Here is a 16,254-nt window from a genome sequence, read left to right as displayed (position 1 = left end):
ATTAAGCCTTCGTATTGTCGAATGTTTTTCAGGTCGATGTGTTCCGTCAGCAATTGCGGGTGCCCTACAGGAAAGCGACAATATTTGCACACGTAGGGATACAGCGAACACACGTCCAAGTATTTGATTTCTTCTCCTTTCTCTTCGTCGGCTTGGTACAGCAAACAGGTGGCATTGGTCCTTCCTCCGTACAAACTATCCCTCGGGTTCAGCGGGTCCATGAACTGGTAACTTTCCACGAGGCGTTTAAACTCGGGATCGATTTTCATACGGTGATCGTACTCGTGTTCCCACATTTCCACCACTTGGTATCCTTCCTGTTCTAACTTTAGGCGTCGCTGACAAGTGTCCTGGTACAAGTCTTCCATGGTTCGTTGTAAAAACTGATTTTTAGTGTCACGGTCAGGGTAACAGACGGGACATCCGTGAAATAAGCAACCGTTAAACTCGTACACGATCTTGGGGTTTTCTAAGTCCCAGCCATCGACCGAATACGTTCCGATGGTCTTTTCACCCCCTCCGTTGCGAGCATGCTGAATCCACTTGTCTTCCTTGTCGCACAAGTAATGTAACCAACGTAGGGCTTTGACCGAGTATTGACGTTTGACAAAGTGGGTCGTTTGAGGGCTGATGACAGCCACGGTGGTTTCAGGCATGAATCGTTGTCGATACACTAAGGAACACGCTTTGGCAATGGTGCAAGCTTCTTTCAAAGGATCGACCTCTCCGTGTTCCATGAACAGTTCTCGAAATTTTCCACAGCAACGCCGTAAAACGTCCACGTCGGAACGACAATACTTTAACATTTCTTCCTGAAAGTCGAAAGGGTCCGAGGCGTGAGCCTGGTACCAAGCGTAGAAAGCTTCTCGTTGTTCGGTACGCATGTTGTCGGGGTCGTAATAGTGAGCCTCAGGTAAATGGGGTAGAACGGCGTGTTGATTGGCTTCCGTATTGAAAAAGTGTGGAAAGTACCCTTTAGCCATTTCTGTCATTCCAAACGTTTTAGGCATTCGACTCAAAGGCATGGCCAAATAGCTCATCGAATCTTTAAACTGCACTTGTCCCACTTGCATGAAAATGATTTTGGCTCCGTTCAAAGTGACTTTAGGACGTTCGGTGCCTTGTTCCGTATAGTACCTCAAAAGAAACTGTCCATCGTATCCGGAAAAATTGTGAGCCATCACCGTGGCATGACGATGACAATCTCCGTAACGTTCGATGTCCTCTTGGCTCCACGTCTTGTCGATGGGGTCTAAAACCCATTGGGCAAAATCGGCTAACGTGTTCGGTCCCCGAAAGATTTTTTCACGCCCTCCAGCAATCTTGCTGCAGTGAGGGCAATGACTGAAAATAGGTTCTTGAATGCACTTCTCGCACGCTCGATGAGCCACGCAAAAATTAGGAATGTGAATGCCGGTCTCTTGCATGCATTCGAAATCGAAAAAGATGAAATTGCCTTTCTTCTTGTGACCGTCCTCTTTCTCTGGTGGGGGTTGGTATTTTTGCACGTAGCATTGGTGTTCCAAGTCCACGATGTGGTGACAAATGTGACATTTTTTCTTTCCTCGACATACGTGTGCCTTGGCATTATTGGTAAGTATGCCTTGTCCACACGTAGGGCACAATCTCAGGAGTTGACAAGCACATTTCTTCTGTGAACCTTGTGTTTTCAAATGTTGTTGGTAACAGGTAGGGCTAACAAACGTGCGCAGACAAGTTGAACAAGGCACTGGTTCTTCGCTCAGACAGGGTGGAGAGGCCAAGCATCCTGGGCATTTCATTCCACAATGCTTGTGTTGCTCTCGATTGTTATAACCATAATCACATTTCTCACAATAATAAGCATATCCCAGGAATCCGGTGATGGTGGTAATGGTATCGAAATGGTCATCGTGATGATAAACATGAATGTATTTTCCATCCTTAAAATCTTGGCCTCGAAACAACAGAGGCCCACGCATTTCTTGAGGGTGCACTTTCAAGGTGTAGCGTGGAGCTAGGACATCTTGCAATTCTTGCATCTCAGGAATGCCACAGGGTGCGTCTTTGGACAGTCCGGCTTGTTGCAACAGGAGTTCTGCTTCGTTTCGTTGTTTGGTTCGGTTCGATTTTCGAATGTTCTCCCAGGTTCTTTTCCATTCTACCGTGTCGTTCTTGTTGGCATAGGTTCGTCCCACCACGATGGCACGGGCTAAACACATCTGGTCTTGAGGGTTGTTAATTCGGACGAGACTTGTTTTGGTGTTGCGAAGGTCGTGCACCAATAACATCTTTTTGCGTCCAGTCCCTTGAGGAGGAGAGACGTGGGCCATTTTCAGTGTGGCTTTACCATCGGTGATGTCAAACTGGTCATTGGATTGTTGTACGTGTTGAATCTTGTCCATGACTTTGGAAGGGGTTAGTTCTGCGGGTCTGCTAAACTCGATCCAAACAAGGGATTTCAAACCGTCGTGATCTATGGATAGTGTCAAGCGATCGTCTTCTTTGGGTTGACATTGTCGCTTGAGTGCGGTGAGCAAAGAATCCCACATCTCGGTGATGAACCCTTCTGCTTTCTCCAACGGTACGTCGGACTTGAAATCTTTAAACTTCACCGTGTAGGTGTAAGCCGTGGTTCTAAATTTTCTAGAGGAGCTCTTTTCCGTCTCTCGAATGGAATAGTATTTTTCAGGGTTGACTAAGGGTGGTGAACTTGGTTTAGAGGTTTCAAATTCTGGTTCACTCATGTCCTCTTCAAAATCACTGGCATGAATTTGTGCCAAAATTTCAGCCCTGGTACGAGGCGATAGATCACGTTTCTGCCTCTTACTTTCTTCTTCTTTCTTCTCGAATGAATAGGATCGTTTCATCTTGAGTGCAAAACGTCAAATGACTCAAGTTTAAACACCATAGACTAATTTATAGTCATGACAAACCAGCGTATATAAAAAGGGTGTGTGTCTTGTCCTTTCACTATTCATTTCACTCTCAAACCGAGCACAACGATGGAAGAGACTAACCAAATCGAACGTTTCGTCAGAGCTTTGCGAGGGGTCATTAGAAAATTCTCTTCAGACCAGCCGACGGACTACTCTCCTTCCTTTCGAGATAAAAGTCAAGATACTTGCTATATCTGTCAGAAGAAAGGGCATTGGTCTTCAGAGTGTCCAGACCGTCAAAAAAGAAAAAAAAAGGGGCTAAAAAAGAAAAAAGTCAAGATACCTGTTATTATTGTAAAGAAAAAGGACATTGGTCTCCAGATTGCCCAAAAAAGAAACAAGAGGAATCAGAAGAAAAGAGGAATTCTTCAGAAGAAGAGAGGGATTCTTCGGAAGAAGAGAGGGATTCTTCAGAGGAAGAAGAGGAAGAAAGAAGACAATTCTATTTAAAAGAGGCAAAGAAACAGGAGAAGAAAAGAAGAAGGGAAGAAAATGAGGAAAAAACGGTGAAGAAATTGAAAAAACAGAGAGACTAAACAAGGAGAAAGAAGAAGTCAATGAACTTTTAATTAAAGTGTTGTGTTGTGTTGTGAATTGTGAATTGGATTGTAACAATGGATAAAAGAATAAATTAATGATACAAGGTAAGTGTCTTTGAGTTGTGATTTTAAAATAAGAAGCTACACTCAGGCACTCATACACAGACACGTACTATAAGGGTAAAATGGGTGGGGTTTTTTTTTTTTTGAGTTATTGGCAAATTGAAATTGTATTTCTTTTCGAGAAATGCGGGTGGCCCTGAAAAGGGCCTTTTTTTCTTTATGGTGTAGGGGTGAGTTTAAGCAATCAAATTTAACTGCCTTAAGCCTTTGCCACGGCCAAGGCCTACTTCTGGACTGCGTAATGTTGATGATGATGATTGGGTTGAAATCACTAAGGGTGGTACGGTAGGCTTAGTCACAGGGTTGACGTGTTTAGCTCGGGAAGGTCGTATTCTCTTCGGTCGTGATAAAGAAGTCTGATACATTTGTTTCAGACTTCTTAACTCCGCTAAAATGTCCAACAGTACCGTGACCGTTTGATTTTCACCCTCTTGTTTCTTTGCTGCTACTTCTTCTTGCTGTTGTTGCTGTTGTTTTTTTCTTACCTCTTCTTCTTGCTGCTGTTGCTGTAGGAGAAAAGCTTGTTCCGCTTCCTTTTGTCGTTGTATAAATTTCTCCAATTCTTCTTTCTGTCTCTGTCTAAAATTCTCCACTTGCGGTAATGAAGAAGGTAACGAAGGTTCCGGAACAAATTCTTGCGAGGTAAGAAAATCCACAAAATCCCAATTCACCTCTTCTGAAAGTAAGTCCGGGTTCCCTTGGGCAGTCTCCCCTGTTGGTGCACCCCAATGGATCGTTTTCTGAATTTCCGTCATGTTGAATCACTGTTGCATAGATTGACTGCACACAAGCGCTAACGAATCTATATAGACCAACTGACGTCACAGACTGCTCTCTTCGGATTGGATGCGGGCTGACTGAATTTTGTAACGCGTGTTTGGATTGGTGAATGAACTCAATCCGTTTCAATCCTACCTCTACCTATAAATAAGCGCAGTTCACTGCATTGATTCACCTGTTCTCGTCGCTTCAAGATGTGGACCGATGTGCAATCTTCTACGCTTGTGTTTTCCATGATGTTCCGGACGGACATGCTCATGTATGTCCGGTCCAAGTGGACCGTTGTCCACAGGACAAACACCAGTCTGTGGATACGTAGGATCTACGTGGAGAGGCAAGGATGCCTGAAAAGAGTCCTGATTTACGGGCCAACAGTGAGACGCAGCCTACGGACAAGAAGAAGACCAATGCGATGCCCTTTATGTTAATGAATACATTAACATAAACCCAAAGGCCCTTTTCAGGGCCAGCCATATTTCTCGAAAAGAGATAGCCTTTCAATTGCCTACCCCTTTTTTAAAAAAAAAAAATTCCCTTGTCCCTAAACAAACCCAAACTCTATGTTAAATTCCCATTGTCCCTAGAGTGACCCACGATTTTTCTCCATGTTAAATTTCCATTGTCCCTAGAGTGACCCACGATTTTTCTCCATGTTAAATTTCCATTGTCCCTAGAGTGACCCAGGTGTGTTTTTAATGCTAAGTCCCATTGTCCCTAGGGTGCCCCACCTTACTACTCAGGTGGAAAATAAACTTGATTTTGGACAAGGTTAAGAACAACATACAATGTTACATGGCAATAGCATATGATGAAATAATAATAATGATGATGATGATGATAATAATACTAATAATAATAATAATAATAATAATAATAATAAACAGTGCAAATTAAATATACATAACACATTTATTGGTCTCAGTTAGTGTCTCACCAATCATACACTGATGACACCCAGATGATACAAATCTAGCCAACCGACTGAATTTGATATTACATCCAGGGCGAAGAGAGGTGTATTTCCGATGTGAAGTCATGGATGATATGCAACAAACAACAGATGAATGATGACAAAACTAAAGCTATTCTGATCACCACACCATGCCTTTCTCATTCCCATTCTTTACCTCAAACAATATGTATCAGCAACACCAACACCAAATTCACACAATGAGTGCGAAACAAAGTTACCACTCTCAACAGTACTCTCTCATTACACCAAGATGAAATCGACATATGCAATGCTGCATACTTTAAACTGATACTTATTAGCTCCATTCTCAATTATTTTTTCAGCTGATGCCACAATAACAGTTTCGTGTTCCTCGTTACTGTCTAGACTGGACAATTGTAATTCTCTACTATCTGGTTCCTCTCAGTATCTTCTACATAAACTTCAAAAAGTAAAAAACTCGGCTGCTCGGATCATCTTTTGAGTACCAAGAAGCGAGGAATCCTCCCCCCCCCCCCCGCTATGTACCACCACTGGTTACCTGTTCGATCGAGAAACAAGCAGAATATCTGCTCTGTGTACTACATTTTATTGACTGCCTGAAGTCCAAAATTCTCACTATTCCCTCTATCAAAACAAATTCCTACGGATAACGTTCTTTTGCGTACATGGGCCCAGCTAACTGCAACAAAATGTTTGTAATTTGTAATTTCATGGTTTTGTTTTTGTAATCTGGTCTGTTCATATATGTCCTTACGTGTTAACTAAATTTGTAAAGTGCTTAGAGCTTCTAAAGATTAAGCACTGTGCAAAGCCATTGTTATTATTATTATTATTATTATTATTATTATTATTATTATTATTTCCACTTGGTCGGGAAATAACCTCAGAAGTAGTCGTAGGAATACACATCAATTTAATGTGTCTGGTAAATCATCTCTGGGGAACACGTCCAATATTTTACATATGTTACAACAGCAATGGCCGACAATGTTCCGAAGGTGACGTTATGACCTGCCGCCGTCATATTTGTTCCATGTGAACGAAAGTAGTTTAGAATATAGTTCTTAATAGCGACGATTTTATCCTAGCTTTCTTTTATGACTTTACAGAAAAGGCCGAGGGTGTTTCGACTGCCACGCATCATTGCACCGGTCGCTACTAGAACAGTTCTGATTTCGCTTGACTGGTTCTGGCTGATTTTTGTTATATGTGGATAAAACGTATAAAAAGACCATTTTTCTTTTTTCTTTCTTTTGTCTGTTAAAATATGCTAATTTTCAAAAGCGGTTCATTTCATGTATAAAAAGTAAGTGTGACAGATGGCCTTAAAAATGGCAATTTTGTCCTACCACCGGTAGAATCACTTGTATGTTAATGCCAAGTGGGCACTAATGTTTGACATTACGTGATGCTTACAGTGCAAACAAGAGCCCTTTCCCATGACGATAATTCTGAGAAACATTGTGTACTAAATAGTTTGATGCAGTTCAAAATAGTTGCCTTCCAGGCAGTTTTTTAATAGATATTCTACCTGTCTTGAAACCATATGTCTGCTGTAACGCTGCTATGGGTGACTAGCTTTTCGTCTCAGCCGTCTATTGGTATCCACTGTCTACATACTGCGAAATAACTATGGGAGGTGTACATGCCTTACATCATTTTCAAGAACAACACAAGCGCCAAACACCAAATTCACAAACGTAGCCATGTCTTTCATTATTAAACAATCATGTATGAAAATGTCACACCATAGCCTAAAGTGAAGACATTTGACATGGGTCAATTTACAAAACTATCCACTTTTACCAGAATTATGCTATACTTGCATTTGGAACTGACTTCACTATCTCTGCCAGACACAAGTATGTGCGGCATGTATACCAGAAAATCATGCATTTTATTCGCCGGAAATGTCTCTGCGAAAGAAAGAATCCAAATATATTCGGATGATCTCGATTATTTCTATGATTGATTGGACTATTGCATAAATAACCGTAGTGATCCGAATGGCAGCGATTGACAAACATTAGATGTATGACTGACCTCAAAGTTGCGAATGCAATGCTATACATGTAGCCTACTCTGTTCAATTGTGATGGGCATCGTATTCTATATATTTCTTCACGTAGGTTTGGGAAAACAGTCCAACAAAGTACTCTTCTACACAAAGAATATAAACAGCCCCCAAACATACATCCTCTAAAAAAGTGATCACTGTCTCTCTCCGCGATGACACGTGAAAAGGTATAATAATAATAATAATAATAATAATAATAATATCCTTTATATATTGCAAATTATAAAAGAGTTGACAAACTGTTATCGCATAGATATATCACAGCCACCACATATAAATGGTATGCGTTCATAAAATCATTGAGTAGATATAGCCAGATATGACTAGGGTGTCTTTAAATCATGGAATAGCTCAGGTGACTTTAAATACTGAGTAGATATCGTTTTGTTGCAAGAGTGATTTTAAACAGTGAGTGGATATCATGGTATACCTAGGGTGACTTTAAACGCTGAGTAGATATCACGGTATTGTTAGGGTGGCTTTAAACACTGACAAATACTTGTATAGGTAAAATTTCTTGAAAGCTGAAATATTAGATGGTTGTTTAATATCATGCTGCAAACTGTTCCATCTAACTGTACCGAAGTAAGCAAATTATTTCTTAAAATTCTATGTCCAAACATTTTATATGTACAAGTCATTTGTTTTCACTCGATTTTGTACTCCTTGTGCTAATGTTCTTTACAAACTTGAACATATTAAGATAATCTGGCACAAATTTATTATAGACTTTGAAAGTTAGGAAACCTTTTCTAAACTTTAATGCAATCTTAAAGTCACCCTAATCATATCATGATATCTAGTCGGTGTTTAAAGTCACCCTATTCATACAATGATATCTACTCAGTGTTTGAAGTCACGCTAGCGTTACCATGATATCTACTCAATGCTTGAAGTCACTCTAGCCATACCATGGTATTTACTCAGTGTTTAAAGGCACCATAACCATACCATGATATCCACTCAGTATTTAAAGCCACTATGTCCACACCATGATATCTACTCAGTGTTTGAAGTCACTCTAGCGTTACCATGATATCTACTCAGTGTTTGAAGTTACTCTAGCCATACCATGGTATTTACTCAGTGTTTAAAGTCACCATAATCATGCCATGATATCCACTCAGTATTTAAAGCCACTATATCCACACCATGATATCTACTCAGTGTTTAAAGCCACTGTATCCACACCATGATATCTACTCAGTGTTTAAAGCCACTGTATCCACACCATGATATCTGCTCAGTGTTTAAAGTCACCTTAGCCATAACATGATATCCACTCAGTGTCTAAACTCACCCTAGCCATACCATTATATCTATTCTGCTTAAAGTCACCTGAGCTATTACATGATATATACCCTGTGTTTAAAGTCACACTAGCCATAACATGGTATCTACTCGGTATTTAAAGTCATCCTAACCATACCATGATATCTGCTCACTGTTTAAAGCCACCTTAGCCATATCGTATCTACTCACTGTTTAAAGTCATCCTAACCATACCATGATATCTGCTCACTGTTTAAAGCCACCTTAGCCATATCGTATCTACTCACTGTTTAAAGCCACCTTAGCCATATCGTATCTACTCACTGTTTAAAGTCACCTTAGCCATATCGTATCTACTCACTGTTTAAAGTCACCTTAGCCATACCGTATCTACTCAGTGTTTAAAGTCACCCTAGCCATACCATGATATCTACTCAGTGTTTAAAGTCACCCTAGCCATACCATATATACTCGGTGTTTAAAGCCACCTTAGCCATACCACGATATCCACTCAGTGTTTAAAGTCACCCTTGTCACCATGATTCTGACACTCATTCTTGAGAAGGAAAGTCTTACGATTTTACCCAGATTGATTAACGTCTCGGATGAAGGCGCGAACGACTTTCCTTAACCTCGGAGAAGTGAAGGACGGAATAAAGATTTCATATTTCACAAGAAATATTTAAAACGGAATACAACAAGGGAAAATACCCCGGTTTTCATCGAGACGGAAAGCATCTATTTCAACCAAGTAGGAGGAATGCCGTTGACGTGGAACGAAGGATGTGATGTGATGTGATGTGATTTGGATTTTTAACGTAGCTTTAACAATTTTTCAGTCACATCGCTACGATGTCTGCAATGTGGCAGTTTATAGTGATGTCTAGCACTGGGAGGATGAATCTTATATACGAGCATGAGACGTTTTTAGATGTTTGATGAACACGATCTTATGCCAGCACCAAAATCTGAAATATTGTTAAAGAACGCAACGACTGAAAGTTCATGCAAATTTGGTAAACCAGTTACATTATTTTGATAATAAATAAATAAATAAATAAATAAATAAATAAATAAAATAATTAAATAATTTTTTTTAAAAAATCCTCATAAAAGGCCAGGAAAGCGAAAACACACGATGAAACACTGTCTTGGCGGTAAAAGTTTAAAAGACTTGCATAAAGCTAATAAAAATGTATGGATAGAGTTTGAGATTTTCCACAAGCTTGTTCCAAAGATATTATTATTATTATTATTATTATTTTGAACAAAAATCGTCAAGTTATTCAGTCTTGCATCTGTCCATTTAACTGCCCATGGCTGGATTAGCATTGATTCAAGCCAGTTCGGTTGTAAAGTTGTAATTGCATTGATTCATTTGTTTGTTTAAAGATGTATTTGCCCATTCTATAATGCGAATTAATTGTGAGCTTTAAGTTTTAATCAGTAAATTAGCTGCTATGATTTCTTTAATAATTATCTTTTCAAATTTTTATAACAAAACTTAAACCTGATGCGTTTTTTATTTTTACCAGGATGGTTAGTTTATGTATTTTAAGTTCCTCAGATACAAAGGAAAGATAAGAAAAACAAGAACAGGCCACAAATGTAGCGTTGTACGAGCATACCAAAAACCTGAAGATAAATGCACTGCACTAGATCCATGGGCAGATTGGGGGGGGGGGGGAAGGGGGGGGGGGCAGCTGCCCCTCCTCCATAAGCGCGATACGACTGGAACATTTTCAAGACTAAGTTTTCTTTACAGCTAGATGGTTAAAGATGGCATTTTAAGTAAATAGATATGGTATCATGTATATTTGATTTAATTATATCTGATTTAATATATATATATATATATATATATATATATATATATATATATATATATATATATATATATATATATATATATATATATATATATTTCAATTTAATTGTTTGTCAGTTTTAAAAAATTTATTTTTCATTACATGATATTGTAATGTAAATTTATTCACTAGAGAAATTACTTTTTTTAGAAAATAGTTTGAACTTGACTGTTAGTTTATAAACACCAGGTGTTGATCTAAATCCTGAACTTGTTTCAGAATTTGTAGAAACATTTGTAAACAAGTTCTATTTTAATTTTAAAATGATTGGTTGTTTCCAAGGTCATGATGGGACTTTGTCTTTAAGATATAAACATTTTTTTATTTTTTTATTTCTTAGAGTAAAAATGATTGGTTTTCGTCAGGGTCACACTGGGTAAACGTGATCTGTATCAAGTAATTGCTTCTATAAACTTCCAGAAGATAATCACGTGACCCTTGTTTACGTTTTAGAAAGTCCATATAACCCATGGTTTAGAGAATTAATCTCAGTAGAAGCTGGGCTGTTAAACTGTTAGCTGTGTGTTGTGATGTTTGGAGTTATTTCAAATTACCTGGTTTGGAGTTATTTCAAATTACTTGGATTCAAAAGGATTCATTCTGTTATTTTTCTGGAAAATACGTGTGCTCATGTAATATTGTGGAACAAGGGCAGTTTTTATAAAAATGCATTCAGCTATCAGAAACCGGAGTGATAATTTTTGTTTCTACAAGGAACTGTAGACTTCAACACTACATATTGTAGCATAAGTCATCGTCTTCCATCTTGGATTCTTCGTCGGGATTCGAACGTGAAATCAGTAGAACATTGTGTTTCTAGGATTACTAAACTTTTATTCTTGGATTATTTTTCGATTTGATTCTGTAAAACCGCAAATTCATACTATTTCAATTTTACAGATTTTTTTCCAGGGAAATAAATTATTGTATATTTTTCAAAGCTTGTTGTTTTCACTCTTTCTTGTGTTACTGTTTATTCGAGCCTAAATAAGTGACATAAAAGTGGCTAAAATGTTTTACTCTGTACGGAGGAAATTATTGAGATTCGACAGCTGATGCCCATTAAGATTATCCGTAACTGTCAAAGTTAACATAATGTACAAAGCGAATATTCTTGCTGTAAACATTTTTTCAGGATTTAGAAATAGCATGAATCATTTTTTGCGTAAGGTCTAATATCTTTGTTCTTTGTTCATTTCTGAATAGATTGTATAAATGAACTCGCGTGTCCTTGTATCTTTCCTTGTGTATTAGCCAGAAATAACCCTAAAAGTCAGCCAATCACAGGAATGGCTGATGTATATTAGTATGCACATATATCATGTTAGTGATACGTCAAATATATCGCCCATGGGGATTATATCGCAAAACTATAATCTAAGAAAAATACACAATACACTTGATACGCATGTGCTTGTGTGCTTTTGCGTGTTCTACATCAAGTGCCTTCCCCATAAATTAATATGGTGCCACTGAAGTAAAAGTTTCAACATGAGTGACGCACGTGCTGCTTATTTGTATACACCATAGAAAGCTGATTCTATACAATTTAAAAGTGAATTTACAACTCGCATGATATCTATATCAGAAGACATATAACAATGCCTTAGCGGAAGGCCTCTGTCGAGTCGATTTGCACCGATGACGGGGTCAATGTATTTTATAATCTAGCAACAGAAAGCAAAAGGAGTACTGAAATGCTTGGATACGGGCATGTGCTTGTAGGACTTTAATTTTGTTTCCTCTTGTGTGACATCCAGAATAAAACCAAGTACAGATTGGTGGTTTATACGTTGGAGCATTAAAACTTTACATATAGCTGATGGGTGTACAACTCTTCACATGTCAGTTACTGAAACACATCCCTCATACTGACGGTTTAGCGGATGTCCTTGGTGATGAACCTGGTGGCCCTTCTCTGTACTTCTCTCGTTATAACGTCAATGTCGCGCTGTGTATAAGTTCACAGTCTGTTTAGGTGTATTCCAAAATATGCCATACAAAGGTCTTGGGAGCTTGAACTTGGACATCTGTTGGAAACATACTGATGTTACGATTCAGGAAGGCAATGGTGGAATTTGCCTATTTTGCTAATGATATCTACATATGAATTCCAAGACGGAATGTTATTGATGGTGACTACCAAATATTTGGTGTGATTAGCTTTACCTAGAGTAAGACCATGGATGGGTGAGTCGTACTTTGAATGATTCCTGCGGTTGGTGATGGTAAATAACTCTCATTTGGGTGGATTGAATTTCATCTGCTATGTGCTTTGCTAAAGTTGGAGGTTGACAAGACCCTTCTGGAGACACATACAATATTCGGTTGATTTAACATTCCGTTATTAGAGAACTCGTAAGCAAAGAGGCGAACGTGGAATAGAACATAATTCGGCAAGTCACTGATATGCACTTAGAAAAGCAAGGGTCTTTGTACAGTACTTCAAAAAACACCCGAGGTAACATAGCTGGATTGTAGTTGTGTTGTCAATAAGCATTTCGTTTTGCGTTCTGCATGATATAAAGTCCTAACTTAAGATCGAATGGTTTCCTTCACTCCACAATCGTGAAGATTCAGTAACAGCCGTTGGTGTAAGACCTTGTGGAAATCTTAGTTGAAATCTATAAGAATGGTGCCAAATTGCCTTCCAGAACCGACTCGTATGGAAACGTCTTGAACAGAAAGGATGAGCCGAGTTTCCGTTGATCTTCGTTTATGGAAGCCATGTTATCAAATAAGTTGCTTTGGTTTTCCAGATGTATATTAAATGGAGCTGTGAAATATATGTTCGCTGACTTTGCAGCAGGTTAAAATCAGTGAAATGGGATGGTAGTTTGATGGATTTCTTGTGAACTTTCCTGACCTGTGCCTTTTCCGGTCTTCAGGTACCTTATCTTGGTTGACGAATGCTTGGAGGATAGGAATGAGTGCGGAAGCGAGTTGAGTTGTTTTTTCAAGTTGTGGGCGGCCAGAAGTTTTGTCTGAACTTTACTTGGATTTATGAACTTGAGCAGCTTGGTAACGCTATTTATGTATCATGTAGTAGTCGGTACAACGGGAGTAGAATGGCATATTGCTTGTGTCTTCAGTGGTGAACTCTAAGGCGAACTGATTAATCAATATATATACCTTGATTGCACTGTCACTAAATGCAAAGCTATTAGCCTAAGAGTGAGACTCCAGTGCGGTCGTTCTTTTTATATTTGCTAAAGTTCCAAATTTGTTTACGCCTAGAATCTTCATCGCAGATGACGTTGTTTATCATGCTCTCAATACTTTCTTTTGAGTGTTGCATTATTGAGATTTGTAGTGATTCAAGGTAGCTTTTGATTTTGTAGTGCACGCTTCAGCCATATTCGTTTGCTTCTACTTAGTCTGTGGATGTCACTTGTGACCTGTGGCTTATCAGTTCTTTGGGATGCAGTTCTAGTAGGGACATGGGATTTCAGAGCGTCTGTACAATTTTGTTTGAAGTCGCATCATATTTGATGAAGAAGGATTCAGACTATGCATACGCTGCAGATCGAATGATGCCCAAGTTGGTTTCTTCCACAGATAGACTTTACGTTTTACTGGTTTTGGCGCTGAATAAAGATGTTTGAGTCTATAGTATAGTTTTCTTTTCAATGATACCCTATTTGATTCACAATGCTATACCAACGGGAATCGTTTTGTGAAGAAGATGTATAAGGTATCTGCATCTCGGGTAATAAAGTCCACATGTTGTGTTAGTCACAAATCTTTTTATAAAGATACGGAGTCATTTTTATCTTTTAAGGTGATTGTTAATGGTTTTGGTCGACCATAGTATGTCAGGTAGTTGAAATCATGGCTTATCATTTATATTTACATTAATGAATCCGTGAAACATGCGGTAGATTACGCATATACGTTCTGAAGTGTGGACCATTCTCTTGTCTACAGACTGCACATTAGATGAGATCCTGATTGATTGTATAGCGGGCTTTCTGGCCCTGGATTTCGAACTCTTTGTCAACATATAAAGGGTCGTTATAGCTGGTGCTAAAGAAGCTCATACCGTCGTTTTCCGCGATAATTATGCGTATATGCCATCTTCTTTAGTAATAAAAAGAACAAACCTGAATGACACATTCTATTCGCAAATTAATAACTTGGTATGACTACGCCACGCTGTTTTAAAAAATGTTTAAAATAAATAGTCTTTGCGCAAAACATTTATAATAGATATCAACTTTTATTGGTCTGCAAGTGGTGTTCCGGTTGCACCGCACGTGGTATAACGTTTTCGGCGTCTCGCCATTTACTAGGACAACCTCTACTACACTTTACATTGACCGCCATTGTTGTGCCGAAATATATGGAAAATCTTCGTCGTCCAAATTATTGTGTAGCATGGAATTATTCTAATTATGGATAACACCACTTATAGCAGTCAATTATTGGAAATACTCAAATTTAAGTTTGTACAATTGGTTAGCAAACTGGAATTTTGGTTTTCGATAGTTAAAAATAAAGAAAAGAAGAAATCAATAAACTTGCGCATAATATATAAAGACTTTTTTATTTCAGTTCAATCGTAATGCCTCAGTACCCATCTGCTCTATCTTTCCTATAAAGTGTGTTATCAGCGGGTGGAGTGGGGATGTAAGAGCACTGCACTATCAGACGGAATATTCTTGGTCTTTTCCGTCAAGTCGAGAAAGGAACTTCGGATGCAATTCGTCGACATTGTTGAAAACAATATTGTGAACTACATTAGTTCACATGTAACAATTTGTCGGCGATAAAAAACAAAGATACTCTCAAAACATTACTGACCTTTACTGTCGTAACATGTGTGGTGGGCTCCGCCAGAGGCGAATCACCAAACCCGCATCAAACTGATTTCTACAATCATTTCCAGGGTTATTTTATGACCTTATTTTATGGCCTAGTGATGTTCCAACCGCTTCGCTATTCCACATGCTTGGGACGATGAGCCAAGTCGTCTAGAATGACATCAGCTCTGCAGGATTATTGAGAGAACGCATTCACAATGTTATCTAAGTCTGCTTAGGTTGATCCTTAGGTCTTTCGTTCAAGGGCTCGTCTTCTACATTAAATAACAAGTGCATAAATTGTTAACTCTTGACAACAGTGTTACATTTTGTTATTAAAGCGAAACGTTGATTGTACATTGCAGTTTTGTACGGTAGGATAATGATACTAATACCCGAGTACACTCTCGGCAACCCTAAACTACCGAACACATAACCATATTCGCAAGAGAGAGAGAGAGAGAGAGAGATGTGTACTTTGAGAATAATTTTGTACCCACTTGATTTTCAAAGAGGCAAAGATTTCATCATGGCTAGCGCAGCGTTAAAATGAAGTATCTTTCCAGCTGGTTGGATAATAATGGCCCAATATTACTGATGTCACATTTCATTTACCGTCAATCTCAAGACAGTTCTCTCTAGGGCTAATTTCAACAACACAGTGACATTTATCAAGGTCCTATGCTATCTATCAGCACATATATACTAGAACTTTGGTACTTCTTTATACACGAGTTTTGATATCAATGTAGCGACCGTGACATTTTATTTAGGAAGTAAAGGTATATTTACACATAGATAAGAGGTGCATATATCAGCAAATGGCGGAGAAGTTATAAAAAAAAAGCAAAAAAAAAAAAAAAAAAGGCAACAAACAACTACTAACAAACCCACGTCTCAATCACACGATTTTCGTTTGA

The 16,254-nt window shown here is 38.5% G+C and overlaps 1 protein-coding gene across 1 annotated transcript in view; it reads right to left on the bottom strand.

Moving 5' to 3' along the window:
* Nucleotides 1–16,001, bottom strand: part of LOC149788401 (uncharacterized) — a 42,981-nt gene extending 26,980 nt beyond the window's left edge. Inside the window, exon 1 of the mRNA XM_089974361.1 lies at nucleotides 15,835–16,001. The gene's annotated coding sequence lies outside the window, so the exon portion shown is untranslated. The remainder of the gene's footprint in view (nucleotides 1–15,834) is intronic.
* Nucleotides 16,002–16,254: the final 253 nt, after the last annotated feature.

Source organism: Sinohyriopsis cumingii, chromosome 11, assembly GCF_028554795.1.
Source record: "Sinohyriopsis cumingii isolate HCF-2022 chromosome 11, ASM2855479v2, whole genome shotgun sequence".
Lineage (NCBI taxonomy): Eukaryota > Metazoa > Mollusca > Bivalvia > Unionida > Unionidae > Sinohyriopsis > Sinohyriopsis cumingii.
Note: the sequence above shows the minus strand (reverse complement) of the source record. Positions and strands in the feature narration are given on the sequence as shown.